General features: G+C 40.0%; 1 long non-coding RNA gene across 1 annotated transcript; it reads left to right on the top strand.

The window, feature by feature from the left end:
- Window positions 1-2,413: 2,413 nt before the first annotated feature.
- Window positions 2,414-4,010, top strand: LOC104214540 (uncharacterized). Its single transcript, XR_011404711.1, has 2 exons — window positions 2,414-2,550; window positions 2,634-4,010. It is a non-coding gene; the product is annotated as an uncharacterized lncRNA (long non-coding RNA).
- Window positions 4,011-23,226: the final 19,216 nt, after the last annotated feature.

Raw genomic sequence — 23,226 nt, 5'->3', positions numbered from 1 at the left:
GATTATTACACAACATATTGAATACAATACAACATTCTGTGCTCTTTGCTAACATATTTGTTCTTCACATTTATTGCTTATTATTTCATTGTTCATTTATTGTTCTTCATTTATTGCTTATTATTAACCATGAAAGGCCATCTTTGAGGCCCTCATTATCATTGATTCTTCATCAATTGTTCATTGCTATTAGCTTCACCTAGACCTCGAGGCCCTGCTCCAGCCAGATCGAGGCCTAGCCTTGTGACCCTATTAGTTTGCATTTCTTATTTTCCTTACTTACACTTAGCATCTACTGCATAACAACTAGCATTAAAATAGATCACGTATTTTTAGAACCACAAAATAATATATAATTGTAATTACCATTTTCAAGGTAAATATCTTTCTATTTTTAAGTCCTTATTATACTTAAATGCATATTTGAGTGTGTGGACTAATTTCTCTCCTTGATTGTGGTGAGAACATGTTATTTACAAAGGATTGGTAAAGTCCAGGCATTTTGAGTTGACACAAGAAGTGAGTCATAGCAGGTAATGTATTGGAGCCATCTTTTGAGGTTAGAATGTTAGAAGAAGTCACACAAATATTTTTAATAATCTTGGCATGGGTCTAATTTTGAAGAAAGATGTCACTAGTTTTTATGTTGAGTTCTAAGTCTTGATATAAACCAATGTCATTGGTGTGATGCTTGAGTAATTTTTGTTGAAATGTGTTTCTTGCTATTGTGCTTAATTTTGAATGTTGCTCGAGGACGGGCAAGAGTTTAAGTATGGGGTGTTGATAAATGGCTAAAAATGCTTATTTTTCTGTGTACTTTCATCTCTTAACTTTTGTGAATATTGGAGGTTACATGAGTTTTGGTAATGAATTATGCTCATTACGTGCATTCTTATGTGTAGGAGCAAGTTGGACGAAAGGAGAGCAGAAGAAGTTGATTCGGGACCAAAAGACAAAAAAAGAACTTTACTCATTCACTCTCGCGTGCACACAAGAGTGTGAACGAGCTAGATGAAGGGAGCTTGGAAAAAATGGAAAATTATGGCAAAAAGACATGGATGTACACGAGAGACCTAGAAGAAAAAGAAAAAGAGAAGTACTTCGCTCGTTCACTCTCGCGTGCGCACGAGAGAGTGAACGAGTTGACCTGAAAAGTCTGTTCCAAAGTTGGCTTGTATTATTTCGCCCCATACTAATCCCATCCCATATAAATAGTCTTTAAACTCGCTTTTGAGAGGGGAATTCGACCAAAAGAGGAGATTCAACCTAAGGAGGAGAATTTCACCTATGGAGGGGGATTCGATCTAAGGAGGCAAAAACACGCAAGGAGCAAGGCGGATAATTCTCCTACAAGTTATTCACTTTCTTCTTCCTATTTCTATTATTGGTTATGAATTTGTATTGTAGTTTTACATACTTTTATGAGTAGCTAATTCTGTTATCTAGTTTTTTGATGAAACTTTTTGTAGGATGAATTCTTTATATGTTTTGATATAATTGAGTCTTTGAAATTTTTATTTATTCAACTACGTGCTTATTTTAGTTAATTGAAGAGTTATTAATTAACGATGCCTATTTTATTATGTATTGCTTGAAAAAGATTACATATTTAGGTGATTGTTGAACAACGTCACTCCTAACGTATATGACAGATCATACGACGGGTTTAAAAGCGAGATTAGAGATAACAAAGCTTTGACATGATCATAGTGAGCAGTGAAAAAGTGCGAGCTAGCGTAATTCAAAAGAATATGACTAGTACATTATTGTAGTTGCTCGAGAAAGAATTACGATAAGTCGAGTGTTCACGATTAGTAGAGAATAGTTAGACAAAATTATAGAAGACGTAGCAGGAAAGATTCTGACAATTGGGGAAATCATAACTCTAGACCCCCTTAATCTTGTCTCCAATCCTTAGTATCTTTAGTTGTTAATTAACTCCTTTAATTTATTAGTTAATTAATTAGACATAAGAATCTTAATATTTCTAACTTAGGAATTATTCGAGCTTGTCTTCTTAGTGATAATGAACAGTTGTAGCTAAACCTTAGTTCCTGCATGAGATTCGACTCCGGATTCTTAGACCGGATTATATTTGCAGCGACTGCTTATCCTTTTTAGGACTAGAGTTGGGCGTGATCAAACTCGTATAATAATAGAGTCTTTAATTTTGTTATATTAAAGAAGTTAAATTTTACTCAATATAAGTTAAAGTAACAAAACTTTACTCACTATAATAATAAAATTATTATTATAGTATTAATAAACAGATCTTGCTGTTATAATGTGAAGTTTAGTGACTTAACTATTATAGTACATTCAGTGTGACCTAAAAAAGAATTGTGATTTAAGTCCCTATCTAAAACTCAAAAGTAAATCCTCGTACTACTTATTTTCTAGATATGTAGTTGAAGAGAAAGACGCAACTCACTTCCCCAGTTCCCTCTTTGAAACAGTGATACGAGGAAAGAGGAAAGAGGAAAGCCTAGGATGTTGTCGAATTTCACACTGCCTTGCCATGCCCTCGATGACGAGCAAACTGAAACAAAGGTATTACTATTGACTCCCCATGAACTATCACTTAATAATTTGGACAATCTGCTTGACGAATTGTTGATTGAAATTATTGTTAGGCTACCAAGTAAAGATGCTATTCGATGTAAGACTGTTTGTAAGCGTTGGTGTTCTCTAATCTCAGTCAGTATTTTGGACCATCACCATCTTGTTTTCAAACGTTGTCAGTGGTGCATCACCATTGAACATTGTTTCCCACGCCAACAATCCCGTGGCTTCATTGACTTAAGCTTTTTGCCTTTTCCCAAATCGGACATGCTCCTGCTCGTAACGTCTGCTGATTTAATGTTGTGTTGTCAAGACAATAAAGACCTGTCTTGTTCCATCAATTTTTATGTTGTCAATATGCTAACAGAGCAGTGGATTGCTCTCCCCCCTGCCCCTCCTGGTCTTTTAGTGGATTCGACCGTCACTGGCTTTATATGTAAACCTGACTATAAAAGTAATCCTAATACTAGTTTTAGGTTCAGGATAGTCCGGATTCCTGATGGTAATAGCAAAACACCTAGTTTTGAGGTAAAGATTCAGGTGTTTTCGTCCGAAAATGTGAATGGAAGTGGTTCAATGTTTCATCACCCTGTATGTTGAAACATCGTGGATTTAGACAGATTCTTGTTTACAAAGGATTACTTCATTGGCTAAATGGTGATGGTATATTCGTGTATGATCCATTCTGTGATCCCCAAAGATTCTCTCGTGTAAATGATCTCCCGGATAAATTAAGTGGCACGGATTGTTATGGAGTATCCGAAGACCACCTATGCGTCGCGCGATTAACTGGTAAACATGATCCTGACAGAAGAAAAAACCCTTCAGTAAGTGTATGGGAACTTGAGAACTACAACATGGGTCGTTGGTGTTTGCGTCACAAGATATATCTCAGGCAGCTTTCCTTTATAGGGACTTCACTGGAGATGTATTATTGGAATATTCGATCCCTAAATTGCCATGTCCGAATACTAACTTTCCATCCAGCTGATGGGAATATTCTGTGTTTAGCAATTGGATTTCATACAATCCGTTGCGATATGAAAAAGGAAGTAGTCTTGGATTGCACCAAGGAAGATCCCCATATTCTATGAACTATGAGTTTGCTGCCTTCCTTTGAACTTGTCATCACTCGATCCGGACCAACACCACTGCCTTTACTTCCACACTTTTCAGAGCCCGACATGCAAGAGTAAATCATCCTCTTCATTAATTTACAAGTGTCATGTCTAAGATATTGCTACTTACTGTGTTTCCTAGTTTATTTTTTATTTTTTTGTCAAATCTGTTCTGTTTGTAGAATCCTCTTGGAAATATTTCATTGTGCACATTTTATCTAATTAGGTTGAGCATTTATTTTCATGGATGTTCTGCAATACTGCCTTAACTCCTAAAGTAGTCTTACTGACTTGGTTAATGATGATGAAATCAAAGTATTCATGTTTTGATTGTTTTGTTGCATCTGTATTTCTCATGATGCGCTTCTATATCATTATCCTTATCTGCTTTATATTTATTGCTTGCATGTTTCTTTTGTTGCTCCAACGAGACAAGAAAAGGCAACGAAACAAAGACTTATTGAGGTTGAAGTCTATAACACATGTAATAATGCATCAAAACCATCCCAACAATTAACAAATAGAACCACCATCACCACCTTAGCTAGAGTAGCCTAAGACACAAATATAGCAAGTATTTGCTCTAAAGTTAACATCATTACCCTTCAATGGCAAGAGCTGATTCCAACTCCCAATGACTAGTATGAGCCTTGAGTATGATTCTCTTCTTCCACCCTACTCAATTTACCTTACCTATCAAAACAGTTGAGTTTTGAATACTTCTATGCCGTTTGATATAATTTAGGAAGTGATTGCCTGTGTTGACCTGGATTGGCACTATTCTTGTAGTTTCGTATCCCTGGATCACTGTTATTACTCGTTGTATTATTTGCTTTCATTGTCTTATTACCTTGTTGTTTCTATTATTTCTCTAATCTCTATTGCTTCATTTTTTCTGTTCTTGAGCCGAGAGTTAGGAAACAACCTCTCTACCTTCATAAAGTAGGAGTAAGGTCTGTATATACACTACACTATCTTCCCCAGACTCCACTTGTGAAATTTTACTGGGTTAGTTATTATTGTTGTTGATTGCCTGTGTTGACCCTCTGGACACATTGGACTTGTATGTTCTAAAGACGAACTATTATATTCATTAGGGGAAAAGGCTAAATTTACCCATGTACTATTGGAAATTAAATAGTCCACAATCTACATTTACCCTCTATTATACTTTTCGTCTAAATTTAGCCCTACCATTAGCAATATAATAAAAATACTCCTGTTTCTAACAGAAATTCACCGTGGCTATTCAAACCCCACATCGTCTTACATTTGGGTGAGGTGGCATCCCACCTCATTGCTCCAACCCTATTTTGCCTCTTCGCCCACCGCCCCAATCTCCTAACCCATCTACTCCTCCCCCTCGACCACCCTCACTAGTAAAGATTTCAATAAAGATTGCTGCACCGAAACTAGCTATTCTTCGACTATGGATGCCTAATGCATCATTAAACAAGAACTAGTCAGAAGTCAATATAATGGACATTATATATGAATGAAACAAATGAACTCTAATCTTTCATAAGATAGAGAAAAATAATTATGGATAATTGTTGAAATTATGTTGCTTACCCCATGCACCTAGTTGTTTCAAAGTTTCATGCCATGAATAGACCATCTTCCATCTCCATTGTTGTTTTCAATCTGTGCCACCCCGTAATTTCTTCTTAATATTTTTCAAAGTTTCAGATGATTAATTTGTGGCTTGATGGAAGAAAGAGCGGGTACGTGGGTGTTCTTCAACGGGGGAGGTTTGAATGTTTTTTAGGAGAATGGGGAGGGGTAGGGTGAAGTGGCAGGAGGGGAGGGGCAAAACATGATTGGAGTGGTGATGTGGCATGATACATGGTGTCCACCTCACCCAAATTTCAGATGATGTGGGGTTTGAATAGCCACAGTGGATTTTTGTTAAAAATTGTGGTATTTTTGATTATTTTGCTAGTGGTAGGGGTGAACTGAGGGTAAATGCGGGCTATTTCCTTAGAGGGGCAAATCTGGCCCTTTTCCCTACTCTATTGATTATGACCTTTTTTTACTGGTCTGAAATATAAAGCTTAAGCCATTTTGTTGTACTGTCTGCAGTAACGCTAGTGTTTTAAGTCTCAGTAACATTTTCCATTTTATCTTAATTCTTGTTATGGCGCAGGAGGTCGACTCTGCTGTAAAAGAAATGAAGTCCTATTGCACTCATTAATGACCGCATCTCCAATTATAAGCCACTGAAACCATTTAGTTGTCGGCCTCCCCTATTCAAAAAGAAAAACAATTTGAATAGTATATAATTAGAACCTGCTGAAAAATATAATCAGGGTAGATAAATAATAGTACAGGGAAGATAGGAAGGTAATGGATGAGTCTCAAAATATTAATATTTCATTTCCTCTCTCTCCGCATCATTTCCTCATTCTAATCTCAAACCCGGAGAGAAGAGAAATTCCATTTTCCAATTTTCCTTCTGTTTTTTAACTTTTCCCCTGGATTCCATCACAGAATTGGCGACATAGATATGATATATAGAAAGGCGTCTTTTGGTAAGGCAAGTGAAGCCAACTTGCCCTTGCCTTAGGCCTCAAAATAATTGAGACCCCCAAAATAAGAAAGTACTATTCCCTCTGTTTCAATTTATATGAACCTATTTCCTTTTTGGTTCGTGCCAAAAAGAATGACCCATTTCCTTATTTGGAAACAATTTACCTTTATGCAATGATTTATAGCCATACAAAATATATTTGCCTCATTTTACACCACAAGTTCAAAAGTCTTCTCTCTTTTCTTAAACTCCGTGCCCAGTCAAATGGGTTCACATAAATTGAAACAGAGGGAGTACTATATTATTATATAATATATACTCCATAATTTATATTTATATAATTATTAATAAAAGATTTCAAATTTTAATAATTTTTAACATTTGGTAGACGTAAGATTGAGTGAGATTGGATAAATTTTTCTCACTAAATTAAATAATATATTTACCTTCTCATCAATTTTATTTTCTTTCTATATGTATGGTCTTTTTCACAGGTCTTACGATTCTACTTTTTAATATCAACTCAAATCCTCTAAATTAAATATTCCTTTTTGTCACATTTGATTGATCCACACACCAGAAAGCAAATTCTTTTGTGTCTCATCTTTTTTAACTAAAAAATCCTCGAGGCAAATGTCGCAAGATTCAAAACATGATGAATAATGGGCTCACCCTTTACCATTTTCACTTAAGGGAAGAATTTAATACCATATGACGTGCGCCTATCTTATACATCATGAGTCTGTCCTGGACAAGGTTCGAAGAGTCCGTCCTGGACAAGGTCCGAAGAGTCCGTCCTGGACAAGGTCGAGGACAAACAGAACAGACCATGCTCAAAAGTCGATTGGTCCGAAGTCATGTTCACTAAAGTAACACCCGAGCATCCGAGGTCGGAGTCGAGCACTTAGATTGGCCAGAAACGACTAGTTTTAGTAATAGAATATTCTAAGGGAATATTCCTCTGCATTTTGTACTTTCAGTAGGTAAGAGAGAGAAGAGGGGCAGCCAAGATTCCATTTTGATAAGTTCTCTCTAGAGAAGTTGACTCCCATGTAACTACAAACGTTATCTATAAAGAATATTCAATTTGTTGTGTTGGTCCAGGATTTTCCACACTAGATCCGATAAAGTGTTTGATGCTTACACGTTTGACCATTCTACATCACTGTCAGAAAGAGAATCATCCACCTTGTTGCACATTTGGGTGAATTATTCCCTTTATTTACAGACATTGCCATGCATTTCATTTATTGCTTGTCTTCACTTCTTCAATTATTCATAAGAACATCATTAAACCACTCTTTGGCTTTAAATAGCTTTAAATACGATTTCTAGGTGGTTATTTCCTACCAATCTTGGATCTAGAACTTATTATATTTAACTTGAATTTACCTATCATTATTCACTTTATTAGTTTAACAAAAAGGTTCAAAACTTTTTGGTCAAACAATTTGGCGCCGTCTGTGGGGATTTTCTAGTTCAAATTTTAGTCCCTTCTAGATCTGAGAAGAAAAGCGCATAAAAATTTGCAAAATCTGGTGTTTCCCTTGTTTTCATGAATCTCGCATGACATGCAACGGAGTGGAAAAGAGGAAAGCAGTAGCCGATACTACTGCCAACCTCCTCCGCACCATCAACGAAGCGGAAAACAAGGACAGGACACCAAACACATCTCCTCGATGGAGCAACTCACCCCCACCCCTGGAAGCATCACGACTTCACAAGACAAGGGGGCCTCCACGTCCGCAGTAGAGGCACCGCCCGCAGTGAAGAGATTGATCGAAGAATGGCTGACAAGTTCGCTCACCAACATTCTCGACATGCCAGCTCAAAGGCCGAATAGGGAAGGCGAAGAAGTTCGCATTGCACCAACTCTCAACGAACAACACGCCCCCGCCCTAACAGTTATTACTAACAATGTTAATGGTGCATATAGTGATACCCTTACATCCATATTGAGAAAAATGGAAGAAATGTAGAACGAAAACAAGATGCTCCGTGAATAGATGAAAGAACATCAGGAAAGGGTAGATAAAATACCAGGTGCCCTAAAACTTATTCCGAAAAGGGATATCGGCCGGTTTGTAGAGCAGCCATACAGCGAGGAGGTAGCGCCACACGCCATACCCAAAACCTTCAAGATGCCGTCGTACCTAAAAATATATGACGGCACGACGGACCCCGAGGACCACATAACCCATTACGTCACAGCGGTGAAGGGCAATGACCTCGCCAAAGAACAAGTGTCTTCCATAGTACTAAAAGGTTTGGCGAAACCCTTACCGGGGGAGCCCTAATTGGTATTCGCAGCTGCCTGCACGTTCGATCAAAACATTTGAGGAAATGGCCGATAAGTTCGTAACAGCACATGCTGGAGTGAAAAAGGCGAAGGAAAGAGTGAATGACATATTCACCATCAAACGGTCACCTGGAGAGGGATTTAGGGATTTCCTCGCCCGATTAAACCGAGTAAGAATGACCTTACAAAATGTATCAGAAGGAATGGTACTGGCGGCCTTTCAGAACGAGTTAAACAGAAATGGCTCGAGGGACACCAGAAAGCTACTAAGATGCCTTATGAAATATCCCCCCACAACTTGGGATGAAATACACAATGCCTACTGCGCTGAAGTTTGAGCCGATGAAGACGACCTGAATGGACCAACCCAACGGTTAACTTCGGCACAAGCCGAATCTAGAAAGGACCAAAAGAGTGATTATAGAAGAAACCAAGCGGGGCATCGGTCCGACCGAGAAAGGCACCAACCTTACAGTCGAGGCATCCTCTTGCCGCCTCCAAGCCATGATGAAGGACCACCCAAACAGCGAACAGGGACTCACCGAAGCGAGAAAGGTATGCCCCCTTTGTTATCTACTCACAATTTTTGTGTTTCCCCCTCAAAAATAGTTTACTCATTGGAGAATCTCGACCCAAAAGTAAAATGGCCACAGAAGATGAGATCCGACCCTAACACCAGAAATTCAAATGCCCTTTGCAAATTCCATCAGAAGCGGGGTCATAAAAGCGAAACTGCATCGCCTTAAAGCAGGAGGTCGTCAACATGCTTCATAAAGGACACCTGAAAGAACTGATGAGCGACTGAGGAAGGGCCAACTTTGCCCGCGGGCGGGAACAACACCAGGGTCCGCCCAAACCGACCTCCCCAGCTCGAACCATTCAAATGATTACTGGATGAAATGATGATGCGTCCATCAACAATGTAAAGTTCACCACCACCCACAAACTTAAAAGGTCAATCACTCATGAACAGTATGACAAACTCGAAGAAAGTATCACCTTCGATAAGTCAGATACCTACGGTTTGATTTTCCCTATTATGACGCTCTTGTTATTGCTTTACGTATCTTAGACATTGATGTAAAACGTATCATGGTCAATGACGGAATCAGCGCGTGTATCATCCATCCGCGAGTTCTTACTCAGATGGGGCTTGAGAATAGGATAGTGCCACGCTGCATCACACTGACGAGTTTTAACAATGCAGTTGAGCGGACCTCAGGAGAAATCACATTACCCGTCCTGGCCGTCAACGTTACGTTGGAAACCACATTCCATCTCATGGATCAAGATACAACGTACAACACCATCATAGGTTGACCCTAGATCCACGCCATTAGGGCCGTCCCCTCGAGCTTGTACCAAGTTGTCACGTTTCCTACTCCTTGGGGAATATTCAGCATTCGAGGAGACTAACACACTCCCAAGGAGTGCTATCCTATCACTCAAGACTGCACGCACACACAACAGTTAAAAGGCAAAACCTGAGAAGCATGGCAATCAACAAGGTCGAGGTCAAGCGAAAACGAATGGGACGTAATCAAAGATCCCAAAATTGTGTAAGCTACGGGATCTACCATAGAGGACCTCGACCCCATCCAACTCGACAACAATGACCACATCAAAAGGCCTATATCGGTCACAAACTGCAATATCCAGGTAGTTTCTGACACTTTTTAGCTAACAATAAAGATTTGTTCGCTTTTTTACATGCAGACATGCCATGCGTCCCAAAGGAGATAGCAACTCACAAGTTGAACGTCGGCCCATTCTACCCTCCAGTAAAGTAAATCAAACAAGAGTTCAACTCGGCAATAAACGATGCTGTTCGTGAAGAGGTCGAGAAGTTGCTAATGAACAGTTCTATCCGAGAATCCAAATACCCTTAGTGGGTCGCTAATGTAGTGATGGTAAAAACGAAGAATGGTAAGTGGAGAATGTGTGTGGACTTCACGAATCTGAACAAAGCCTGCCTAAAAGACTTGTTCCCTCTGCCCTATATCGACCAACTCATCGACGCTACAGCTGGGCACGAACTGCTGAGTTTCTTGGACATATACTCGGGCTACAACCAAATCCTCATGGAGGAGGTGGACCAGGAAAAGACCACTTTAATCACCTATCAGGGGACGTATTGCTATAGGGTCATGCCGTTCGGGTTGAAAAACGCAGGGGTGACATACTAGAGGTTGGTGACGAAAATGTTCAAAGACCAACTCGGCAAAACAATAGAAGTTTATATCGACAATATGTTGGTCAATTCGAAAAGAAAGGAAGACCACATCGACTACCTAAGAGAAGCCTTCAACATACTTAGGCAGTACGACATGAAGCTAACCTTGAGAAATGTGCCTTTGGAGTGACCTCTCAGTTTTGTAGTTCGCAACAAGGGATAGAAGTTAATCCCAACCAAATCAAAGCTATTGAAGGGATACTAGAGAATCTAACCAATAAGAATCAAGTACAAAAGCTAACCGGCCGCGTAGCCGCCCTGTCAAGATTTACATCTCGGTCCTCTGGTAGGTGCCACAATTTTTTTATCGTGCTCAAAAAAGATAACGGATTCCAGTGGAACTTGGAGTGCGTCAAAGCATTGAGGGAGCTAAAAGAATATTTATCATCTCCTCCGCTACTTGCCAAAGCATAAACCGACGACCGTCTCCTCGTTTACTTGGTTGTATCCGACGTGGCTGTGAGCGCGGTCCTCGTCCGAGAAAGCCAAGGTACGCAATCTCCAATATACTACATTAGCAAAACCCTGGTCGATGCTGAAACGAGGTATCCACACCTCGAGAAGCTAGCCTTGGCTCTATTAGTAGCTTCACGGAAGCTTAGAACCTACTTCCAGTGCCACCCTATCTCGGTAGTAACAACCTTTCCCTTGAGAAGTATTCTACACAAGCCTGAGCTATCAGGCCGATTGGCCAAATGGGCTATAGAACTTAGGGAGCACGACATAATTTATCATCTACGAACGGTGATAAAATCACAAGTGCTCGCCGACTTTTGCACAAAAATAATGCTCGAAGTCGAAAAGGAAGTCGCCCACACTCGCACCAAACTACACGACCTATGGTTACTATATACAAGGGTTTGGGACTGGGACTCATACTCGAGGTCCTGACTGGCGAAGTAATTTGCCAATACATTCGGTGCCCAGACATGACTAACAATGAGACCGAGTATGAGGTCATGGTTGCAGGTTTAAAACTAGCACTCAAGTATGGAGCAAGACGGGTTGTCCTACGGTGCGACTCTCAGCTCATCGTCAATCAGGTCACAAGGACCTTCCAAATAAAAGAACAAAGGTTGCAAAAATATTAGGTCAAGATCTGCAAGCTATTACCCTGGTTTGACGAGTGCTAACTCGACCAGATCTCATAAGCCTAGAATGTTAAAGCAAACGGCCTAGCCAAGTTGGCCACGACCACTAAAAACATACCCGAGAAAGGGAACGTGATTGCCCTCCTCCACTCGTCGATCGACCAAATCGAGGTACGAACTATAAACTTAACTTTGGATTGGCGCAATCGCACTATCTCGTATTTGCAGGACGAGATACTCTCGCCGGATAAAAAGAGTCCAAGAAGCTGCGAATGCAAGTGGCCAGATACAACATCATTAACAATGACCTGTACAAAAGAATGTTTGGCGGCCCTTTGGCAAAATTCTTGGGACCAAACCAAATGAGGTGTGTCCTCGAGGAAGTACACGAAGTCCACTGAGGAGTTTATACCGGCAACCAAGCTCTAGTCAGATGCATACGAGCGGGCTACTATTGGCCTACGATGAAAAAAGAGGCCACTGACTTCGTCGAAAGGTGCGAGCAATGCCAAAAATATGCCTCCATGATTCACCAGGCGGGCGAGCACCTTCACTCAGTCACTTCGCCCTAGCCATTCATAAAATAGGGAATGGCTATTGTAGGACCCCTCCCAGCGGGATGAGGTAACATACAATTCCTTTTAGTTTTAACTGATTATTTTTCTAAGTGGGTGAAAGAAGGTGCCTTCGCCCAAATACATGAGCATTAAGTAATAACATTCATATGGAGAAACATCATATGCTGCTTCGGCATCCCCAAAGAAATAAGCTGCGATAACGGGCCATAGTTCACTGGGAAAAAGACCGTTGAGTTCTTTAAAAAGTGGCATATCAAAAGGATACTCTGCACGCCTTATTACCCTACGGGCAACAACCAGGTGGAGTCCTCCAATAAATCAATATTGAGAATCCTGAAAAAGAAACTTGAGAACGCCAAGGGACTGTGGCGAGAGCTGCTGCCCGAAGTGCTATGGGCATACTGCACCACGCTGAAAACAAGCACAGGAGAAACACCATACTCGTTAGTCTACGGGATTGACGCAGTGATACTAGTCGAGGTCAGTGATCTAAGCCTAAGATATTAAAATGAAAGCAGACCTAACAACGACGAAAGTGGAAGACAAGACCTCGACGAGGTCGAAGGGCGAAGAGACATGGCCTACGTAAGAATGATAGCACAAAAACAACAGACAGAGCAGTACTACAACAAAATAGCCAAAGTCAGACCACTCAAAGCCAGAGACTACGTACTCAAAGCCAAAACCCAAGCAAGCAAAGACCAACGAGAAGGCAAACTAGGAACTAATTGGGACAACCCATACAAAATCACTGCAACAATAAACAAAGGGCCGTTTCAGCTGGAAACAATGGAGGGAAAGCTGCTACCAAACAATTGGAACGTCTCTCACCTCAAGTACTTCAACTATTAAAGGAAGACACCCCCAAGTCATACTCTTTTTCCCTTACCCGAGTTTTGACCCAATTGGATTTTCTCGGGGAGGTTTTTAATGGGGCGACGAAGAGGGCATCTCAAAATTCAAAGCACGGATTTCATTGCTCGACCTCTCTATTGCTTCGCCACGCCGACCAATGAAGGGATTAGATAGACTGGGACTTCTCCAATGTATGCACGAACAGAACAAAAACATGTAAACTCCAATGAATGCAAAGTTGTTTATACAAACGAGGTTCTCATTTTACCAAGCTTATATGTTTATACATTACGCCAGTCTCGAGTAGCATTCGACCTCGACCGAATTGACTCACATTCGACCTCATTTGAATTAACAAGAGTTAGCATTCAACCTCGCTCGAATCGACTCACATTCGACCTTGTTCGAATTGACAAGAGTTAGAATTCGACCTCGTTCGAATTAATAAGAGCTAGCATTCGACCTCGGCCGAATCGACTCACATTCGACCTCGTTCGAATAGACAAGAATTAGCATTTGGCCTCGCTCGAATCGACTCATATTCGACCTCGTTCGAATTAACAAAAGTCAGCATTCGACCTCGCTCGAAGCAACTAACATTCGACCTCATTCGAATTAGCAAAAGTCAGTATTTGACCTCGTTCGAATTGACTCACATTCAGCGTTAGCATTCGACCTCGCCCAAATCAACTCACATTCGACCTCATTTGAATTAGAGCGTTCGATCTCGTCCAAATTAGTATAGAATCATATTCGACCGCATTCAGATTTAACTTATGCTCAAACCAATCTGAATTCGATTTATAATTTTGTCTAGAGTTAAGTATGATGACATGGGACTTCACCCAAAGTCAATCAAAGATACACTCGGCCATGTTCGGATAGCGCATGCCAACACAATTCCTTTGAAGGAAAACATTCGAAGAAAAATAAGAAGGCCCAATAACATATAGCAAAGGGTTGTGATCATTTCATTCCAAAAAAGAGATATATATTACAAAGGGCCAGAAAGATGCCCCCCACATATAAAAAAGAAGAAGAAAAACACAAAAACTAAGTATAAAACACTACTCTGTGCCGTCCCCACCTTCACCGCCCGGTCCAACATCGACTTCTCCACCATCACCCCCACCGTCAGGATACTCCTCATCATACCAAGGGTGAGATGCAAGCCCATCCAAATCCTCTCTATCCTCACCGATCCCCGGAGTAGCTGGGTCATACCCGCAAGCAAGCCTAGCTTCGGGCACCTTGACAAGAGCCTCTTTGAAGTCGACCTTAGGAACCTTCCCCACCGTCATCAAATTCCTATAAACATCCAGCTAATCCTCAACATGAATCCTCATCTCGTACAGATGCCGGGGAACATCAGGGAAATCAAAAGCATGGGAGGAAGACGATTGGGCCAACAACTTCGCCTTCTCGACCTCAAGAATGGTGACCTGTCCCTTCAAGGCAGAAACTTATCTCTCAAGACCGCCAATCCATTCAGTAGATCTCGCCTCCTTAAGCACGACTATTTTAGCATCACTAGCCCGTTCATATTGAAGGACATGAATAGCGTCCTCCAACTCGACCACCTGTGCCAACGCCGCCGCTTTAGCCCCTTCAGTTCTCTCCATCTCTGCAGCCTTTCCAACCAACTTGTCACGCAAACCATTGGCCCTAGCCATGTTCTGATCGCGCTCGACCTACAAGGATGCCACCTGAGGTTGGAGGTCGATGCACTCAGCCACGACCCCCTTGTTCACTTCAATTTCATCCTCCTTAATCCTAAGTGCCCCCTCGAGCTCGCTGCATTGGCCAATGGTTCGTACGAGCTCGTCATCTTTCTGTTTCAACTCCTCCCAGAGAGATTGGAGATTCCCCTAACTCGGAGCCGAGTACGCATCACACGGACCTGTTATGGATTCAGCGACACTTTGTAACCATCTTCATAAAGAACACCTTCTTCTTCTCTACTCGGAGGGCACTCTTAATCTCTAAGATGAGTGTCTAAAAAGAAATATAGCAAGAAAGAAAAGAAGAGGAGGGTCCGTAGGAGTTCAAAAAAAAAATGAATGCGTGATACAAAAAAAGAGAAGAGAAAACAAAAGAATCAACTTACCCGTAGAGCCAACCCAGATACACTCAACGATATATCGGTGTCCTTGAACGACTCAAGAATCCTATGCTCGACGCTAGAACAAAGAGGCACCAGAGCAGGGACCATGCATTCTGTGATGGTCATCAAGTTTCAGTCCAAAGGAATAACTATCGAACGAGAAGTTCCATTGGTCCTCACCTCGACCCGGGTAAGCCCTTCATCGAATATCCTCTGTTCTTCAGGGTCGACATCGGAATCAGACTCAAAATTGTCGGCGTCCACGCCCTTCTCCGCCTCTTCGGTAGAAGAAGGAATGTCGATTGGTAGGGAGCTTGAAGGATCACTCCCCGGCACGACTGTGGTAGCCACTGGCGAGGAAATAATCTCAACACTAGGAGCCGGGATCCCTATATCTGAGGTTATGCCAGTGTCGTTCACAGATACGGGAAGCTGGGGTCACCACCCAACGAGCCTTCGCCCATCTACACACCACCTCCGGTCCCAATTCACGGCCTCTTTAAGGGAACATTTTCTTCCTCATCCGCCCAACGGCTCATCCACCAAATGGAATAAGGATGGGTCCGCAACCCTCACCGACGGAGTAGCCACCCTACGGATAGATCTACGCGGAACTGGAATCTTGGATAAGGTGGCAGGCCATGCAGAGTCGCCCGTGGTAATAGCAGTCGAAGACTTGACCAAAGCACCCGATTGGCGGAATGAGAGGGTGGGAGCCTTCATTTTATTTGAGGCTTTCCGACCTAACAATAAGGGAAATGACATAAGCAATAATAAAGTGCGGTACTGAGGCCCAAGAAATGGAGGAATGGAACGACTCACCAGTTGAAGAAGGTAGGCGCCCAAATTTCTTGTTGAAAGATGAACACATCCCCACCGCGTGGGGCAAAATTTGAGCCACCCAGTCTCGGATGTCGGCGACCAACACAGGAGGATCCCTCTCAGTTGCACCATAAAGAGCGATCACGTAGTCCAAGAGAAATAGCAAACGACCAGTTAAACAGAATACTTACCGCCGAAGTTTCATGCCTCGGGACCTGGCAGGGTTTGCCACCACGTGCTCGGTCTTGATATAGAAATAATCCACCCAAAACTTGTGATTAGTCTTATCATCCATCTTTACCACCAGCCCCTTGGTTCCCTAGTGGCTGAGATGTATAATCGTGCCCGGGTGAAAGCTCAAAGCAAAAAGATGCAGCAAATGGTGGATGAAAAGTTTGCGGTCGGCCAGCTCGGCGTACTTTATTAATATGAGAAAAAGCTTGTAGATGTAAAGAGAGAGCTGGGCCGAGCATATGTTGTAGTAACGACAGAACTCCTCCGCTAGCGAGGGAAGAGGAAGACAATAACCCACCTGAAATGGGTACGCATAAAATGCGCAATACCCAGAACGGTGAACGTGGACCACATCGTCTCCGGCGGGAACCAAATTGACATGAGAAGGGATGTCGTACTTGGCCCTGAGCTCAGAAATGCGTGACTCTCTCATTTCAAACTTCGCCTGCTCGGCCTCGTCAATAGGGGACTTCGAAAAGTCAATTCTAGCCTTATCACTACGAGGGAACGATCTCCTTCACTATAGGGAAACTGTCATCTTCAATGGGTTGGGCCTCCTCCTCAACACGAACTGGCACGACCACTAACAACGAGTTTGGGATAAAACTTTCCTCGGAGATAGGAGATGCACTAGATATTTGTGTATTTATATGTGAATGAAGATCTTGAAAACAAAAAATAAGCGACAATTGCGATGCAAGAAGTTATAGAAAGTAGAAAAGGATGCTAGAGAAGGAGATGAACCGCTTTTGGGATGTTTAAAAAAACAAAGTTCTGAATAAGGAGGTCTTCCTCCTTCTTGTAAGAAAGTATCAGCGCAAAAGTCGAGAAAAGTAACCGCCAAATACGCGAGAATCGAAGCAACAAATACGTGAGAAACTAGGCAGGACCTCGGGAAAACATGCAATCATGACGCGTGAAAAGGTGACATCACTCTGACCCCTCACCATTGGGCACAATCTTCAAAGCGCCACCCCTTACCACAGCTAGGATAACCGTTACTCGGCATCCGGTTCGGATTTTGCAAAGCTAGGGCTTGCAAAGTCCGCTTATCGAGGTCGACCTAAAGGACGACCTCAGAAAGCGGAGGGACTAATTATATGGGCCAAAATTCGATCAGGGAAATTCAGTACGAAGAGAAACTATAGTGGGGGGGGGGACCGTAATTCGCCATGGGTGGCTCGGCTAAGTATGACTTGGGCAAGCCTCCGAAGAGTCCGTCCTGGACAAGGTGGAGAACAAACAGAACAGGCCATGCTCAAGAGTCGATTGGTCCGAAGTCATGTTCCTGAAGCAACGCTAACGAGCCGAGCAACCGCGGTCGGAGTGGAGCACTTAGATTGGCCAGAAAGGCTAGTTTTAGTAATAGAATATTCTCTGCATTTTGTACTTTCAGTAGGTAAGAGATATATCCCATATAAATAGGAATAGAGAGAGAGAAGAGGGACAACCAAGATTCCATTTTGATAAGTTCTCTCTAGAGAAATTGACTCCCATGTAACTACAAATATTATCTATAAAGAATATTCAATATATTATGTTGGTCCAGGCTTTTCCATACTAGATCCGATAAAGTGTTTGATGCTTACGCGTTTGGCCATTCTAAATCACTGTCTGAAAGAGAATCCTCCACCTTGTTGCATATTTGGGTGAATTATTCCCTTTATTTACAGACATTGCCATTCATTTCATTTATTGCTTGTTTTCACTTCTTCATTTATTCATAAGAACATCATTAAACCACTCTTTGGTTTTAACTAGAATTTACCTATCATCATTCACTTAATTAGTTTAACAAAAAGGTTCAAGACTTTTTGATCAAACAAATATTATATGGATTTTATAAAAGACGTTTCAGAGTCTTTTTAATATATTTTAGTTTAGGCCACCAGTTCTGTTGAGCCGTCCCTCTTTGACAATCAACAATTATTTACAGACTATTGCCTCGCTATAAACGTACTGTTCAAACAACTTTATTCACATTTGGTAACTGAATGACACACTCACTGCCTTTAATGCTCTTGTTATTGTTGCCTTATATTAGTGAGACTCTATTAATTAGATTGCGAATATCAGGGGTGGGTAAGTGGCTAGTAGGAGACTAGTAAAGCTTTGATTTAGGTCCCCCCAAATTTTTACTAATGAATTTTAGAATTTTATTTCAAATTAGACAATATTAATGTTTGTAGAAAAAATTAAAAAATACAAAAAAAATTGTAAATAAAGAAGAAGAAAGGCGTCTACTCTTAAACAATAAAAATATTTTTAAAACTTTGAATTAAATTACTTAAATCTTCATATAGTAAATATATTTTTTACAACAATATCAAAGGTAACATATTGCAAATACATGTCTAACATCTCATTTATTTAAAGTTTTCCTTTCTAATATAAATAATAATATTACTATGTGAAATTAAAGACTTTATGTCACTTAAAAATATATACTATAAACAACAAGTATGAAAAAAATGGCAAGATTAATTTTTTTGCATATATCTGTATATGCGTACTAATAAAAAAAAGTATAAGGCCTCTTATTAAAATTTGGCTTTAAGCCACTAATTTTATGGATCCTCCCTTGAGAAAGAGGTCCATTATCAATATATAATAAACATTGTATTACTGACATATAATCAGTTTCAGATCTGTTGTTTTCATTTTTAATGTTTATGAATTTAATATGCTTGTCATTTCAACATAAATCGCACAAAAATAAGTGCTTCTATCTTGAGAAGTATTCGCCCATATAGAAATTTCAATTTAATTGGGAGGAGAGATTTGCTCCAAATGATATCAAGTCTACTTTATGTTTCTACCGTTGATTATACCATACAAGCCACAAATTTTCAGCAACCATACGCACACTCGTAGACACTCTACTACAGTACATACTACCTACTTATATTGATATAGGATAAGGAATTAAAAAATTGATTCCAACCCTCAAGATTGGCAAGCTGTGGAAGAAGAACGTTGCCATTCATGTCAAAATAATGGATATCTTTGTTATGACCAATACCGACCTCCTCAAGCTGATCGAAAGGATAGGGTTCATGTGATGACCATGCCATCCATGAAAAGTGAAGGCATATGGAAAATAACCTAGAATCGCCTATGTATCTCCTATAAAATACGGCATCAAATTCTAACTCATGATTCTATCATATCCCCGATTACTAGCCCAATAGTTTCCCTTTCGTTTTCTTCAATTACCGTTATCCTATTTAGACTCTGCAAGAATTCAATCCATGATGTTTCTAATGGATTTAAGACTTGACCATCCTCTGAGAGGTACACCATCCTGTCGCCCATCCAGGACCATAAGACACATCCTCCCCAATCATCAAGTGCATATACCCCGTCAGGATGGCTTATCTTCACTTGTGTTGTGAAAGATGTGAAGCCGAAACACCCTGCAAGATCAGCCGTGGCCACACGTGTATCTTGATTTTCTATCAGCCAATACACATGTACTTGTAAGACTAACACCCTCTCCTCCACCTAACTCATTCCCCAATCCTCCTTCTCCATTTTCTTCCTACATTACTCCCACTTGAATTATGAAACTTTAGACATACAAAAGGCATACTTTATTCATAGAATTGTACAATATTTATAGGAAAATAGGTACAATCAAAGCATGCTAATCAATTCCTAATTCTTAGGAGATCCTCCAATCAAAGAGATTACATCTAAACTAGTTTTCTAGAATAAATTCTAACAAATTTTCCTAAATATCTACTATACCATATTTATAGAAGCAAATTATAATCAAATCTGCCAGATCATTAAAGGAGCATATTATGATCAATCTGTCAATACTCAACACTCCCTATCAAGTTGGCATGTAAATATAGAACATGCCTAACTTTCTGACAAAAAACTCAAAGGTAATTCTAAAAAGTCCTTTTGTGAAAATGTTCGCAACTTGTTCAATTGTTGGAACAAAAGGCATGCACACGCTTCCATCTTCAATCTTTTCTTAATAAAGTGTCTATCCACTTCGGCATGCTTTATTCTGTCATGTTGAACTGGATTATGGGAAATGCTTATGGGAGCCTTATTGTCACAGTACAACTACATCGACAAACTCATAGGTCTTCTTAGTTCTTCCATAAGTCTCTTGAGCCATAACATTTCGCAAATTTTGTGTGCCATGGATCGATACTTAGCCTCGGCACTACTTTGAGCCGCCACATTTTGCTTCTTACTTCTCCATATTACCAAATTTTTCCAAACAAATATACAATATCCAGTTGTAGACCTTCTATCAGTAGATGACCCAGCTCAGTCCGCATCAGCATAAACCTCAACACTTCTTTGCTCATTCTTCTAGAAGAACAACCCTTTCCCAGGAGAGCTCTTTAGATACCTTAGGATTTGATACATGACTGAATTCCTTAGCTACTAGGCGGGCCTTATACCTATCCAAATATCCATTTGCTCTGAATTTTGTGGTGAACACTCATTTGCAATCCATTGGTTTCTTTCCCTTTGGTAAATCGACGAATTCCCATGTTCCATTATTTTCAAGAGCTCGCATTTATTAAAAAATAGCCTCCTTCCACTATGGAACTCGTAGAGCATCCTGCACATTTTTTGGAATCTCCACGGTAGAAATTTGTGAGATAAGGCGGAATAATTGGAGATAGCTTTTCATAGGACATAAATATAGAAATACGATATTTATAAGTATTTCTGACACCTTTACGTTTTGTAATGGGAAGATCCAAATCTGAGAAGGAATTAAAAGTAGACTCTGTTGGAAGATTACTTTGAATTCCAGTGAGGTCTTGTGGATCTGAATTTTGATAGTGTTAAGAATCTTCGGTCTTTTTCCCTTGAGTTCGGTTCTTTCTTGAATATACCTGTATTTTTTTTGTTTGGTCTTTGCTTCCATTTTTATTTGTGTAATTTAAAGGCTCTACAGGTTGAATATCTATGTTTTTATCATTTAAGTCAATTAGGTCCCCCTCGTCTCTCGAATCATAGTTCTTTCTTTCTCTTGGATCACACTTATTTATATTTTCTCCTAGTTCCCTCACATCAGTATTTATAGTAAAATCTAGTCCTTTATTTGTGAGATATCTAGTTTCGCCAATATTCCAAAAAGACGAATCTTCACTTGCATGATACTTCCTTTGAAGAGGAGTAGTAAAATAAAATTATGACCCAAAGAAAGTTACATCCATTGTGATAATTATCTTCCTAGTGTGTGGATCATAGCACTTATATCCCTTTTGACTAGGAGCATATCCTACAAAAACACACTTCTTAGCTCGTGGTTCGACTTTACTATAATTATGAGGATGAACATGAACAAATGTCATACACCCAAAAACCTTCAAAGGAAAATTTGTACTTAACCTAGAACTAGGAAAACTCTCTCTCTAAACACTGAAAGGTGTTTTAAATTTCAGAATCCTAGATGGTATCCTATTAATAAGGTAAGTATAAGTCAAGAGAGCCTCTCCCCAAAGGTACTGTGGAACTTTACTAGTAAACATTAAAGCTCTAGTTACCTTTAAAAGGTGCCTATTCTTCCTTTATGCGATGACATTTTGTTGAGGAGTATCTGGACAAGAACTTATATGTACTACTCCAGTTTTTCTAAAAAAATTTCCTAATTGTTCATTAAAAAAATCACAACCATTATCACTTCAGAATATCTTGATTTTCTCATTAAATTGTATTTCCACCATGACATAGAAAGTTTCAACCACATCCTTAACCTCACTTTTGTCCTTCAATAAATAAACCCAACTTAGTAGAGTATGATCATAAATGATAATTATAAACCATCATTTTCTGAACATTGTTAAAATCCTAGACGGTCCCCAAACATCACTATAAATCATCATAAAAGGTTTTGAAGACTAATATTTTTGAGAAGGAAAAAAGATCGGTGATGCTTATCCATTTCACAGAATTCACATTGGAACAAAGACGGATTTTTATTTCTAAATATTTCAGGTAACAAATGTCTTAAATAATAAAAACTAGGATGTCCAAGCCTATAGTGCCAAAGCATGGCTTTATTCAAAACAGAAGTAGGTTCAAACAAATAGGATTCAGTTGTTGCGAGTTGTACCCCTTATCAATGAAATAAATACCTCCAGATTCTCTAGCATTGCCAATCTTCTTCCCCGAGACTTTGTCCTAAATTCACACAAATCAGAGCCTAAAATAGCATGATAATTTAGAGAACGGGTATATTTACCGACATAAATTAGTTTGAAGGAGAGTTCGAAATATGAAGGATATCATGAAGTGTGAGAGATGGTGTTAGTTTAACAGTTCCTTTTCCAGTGATTGATGAGAAGGAACCATCAGCTATCTTGATTTTATTATTCCTTGCACAAGGAGTGTAAGTAGAGAAAAAATTGGAACTTCCTATCATGTGATCACTAGCTCCTGAATCTATGATCCATAAATCTATTTGGTTGGAATTGTCACTAAGGAAAGCAGATGTTACATTACCTGTTTTAGCAAAAGAACAAGAAGTATTAGAAGGATCTGGTCCACCAGATCGGAATTGTGGAGATTAAAGGAGTTTGTGCAGAAGTTCTAGTTGTTCCTTTGTGAATGAAGACATTTCTATAGAAGACTTTTGCCCCTAATCAAAATAGGTTGTTTGGAAGGCCTGACCATGTTGAGATTGGAAGCCATGACTGTCAAATCCTTTTTTCTTACAGTTTGGTGGTTTCCCATGAATCTTCCAACATGTTTCACGGGTATGTCATTATTTTTGCAATGATCACACTATGACTTTTTCTTTTTATCATCTTTATTTTTCA

This window comes from Nicotiana sylvestris, unplaced genomic scaffold (assembly GCF_000393655.2).
Source record: "Nicotiana sylvestris unplaced genomic scaffold, ASM39365v2 Un00013, whole genome shotgun sequence".
NCBI classification, from domain to species: Eukaryota; Viridiplantae; Streptophyta; class Magnoliopsida; order Solanales; family Solanaceae; genus Nicotiana; species Nicotiana sylvestris.
Note: the sequence above shows the minus strand (reverse complement) of the source record. Positions and strands in the feature narration are given on the sequence as shown.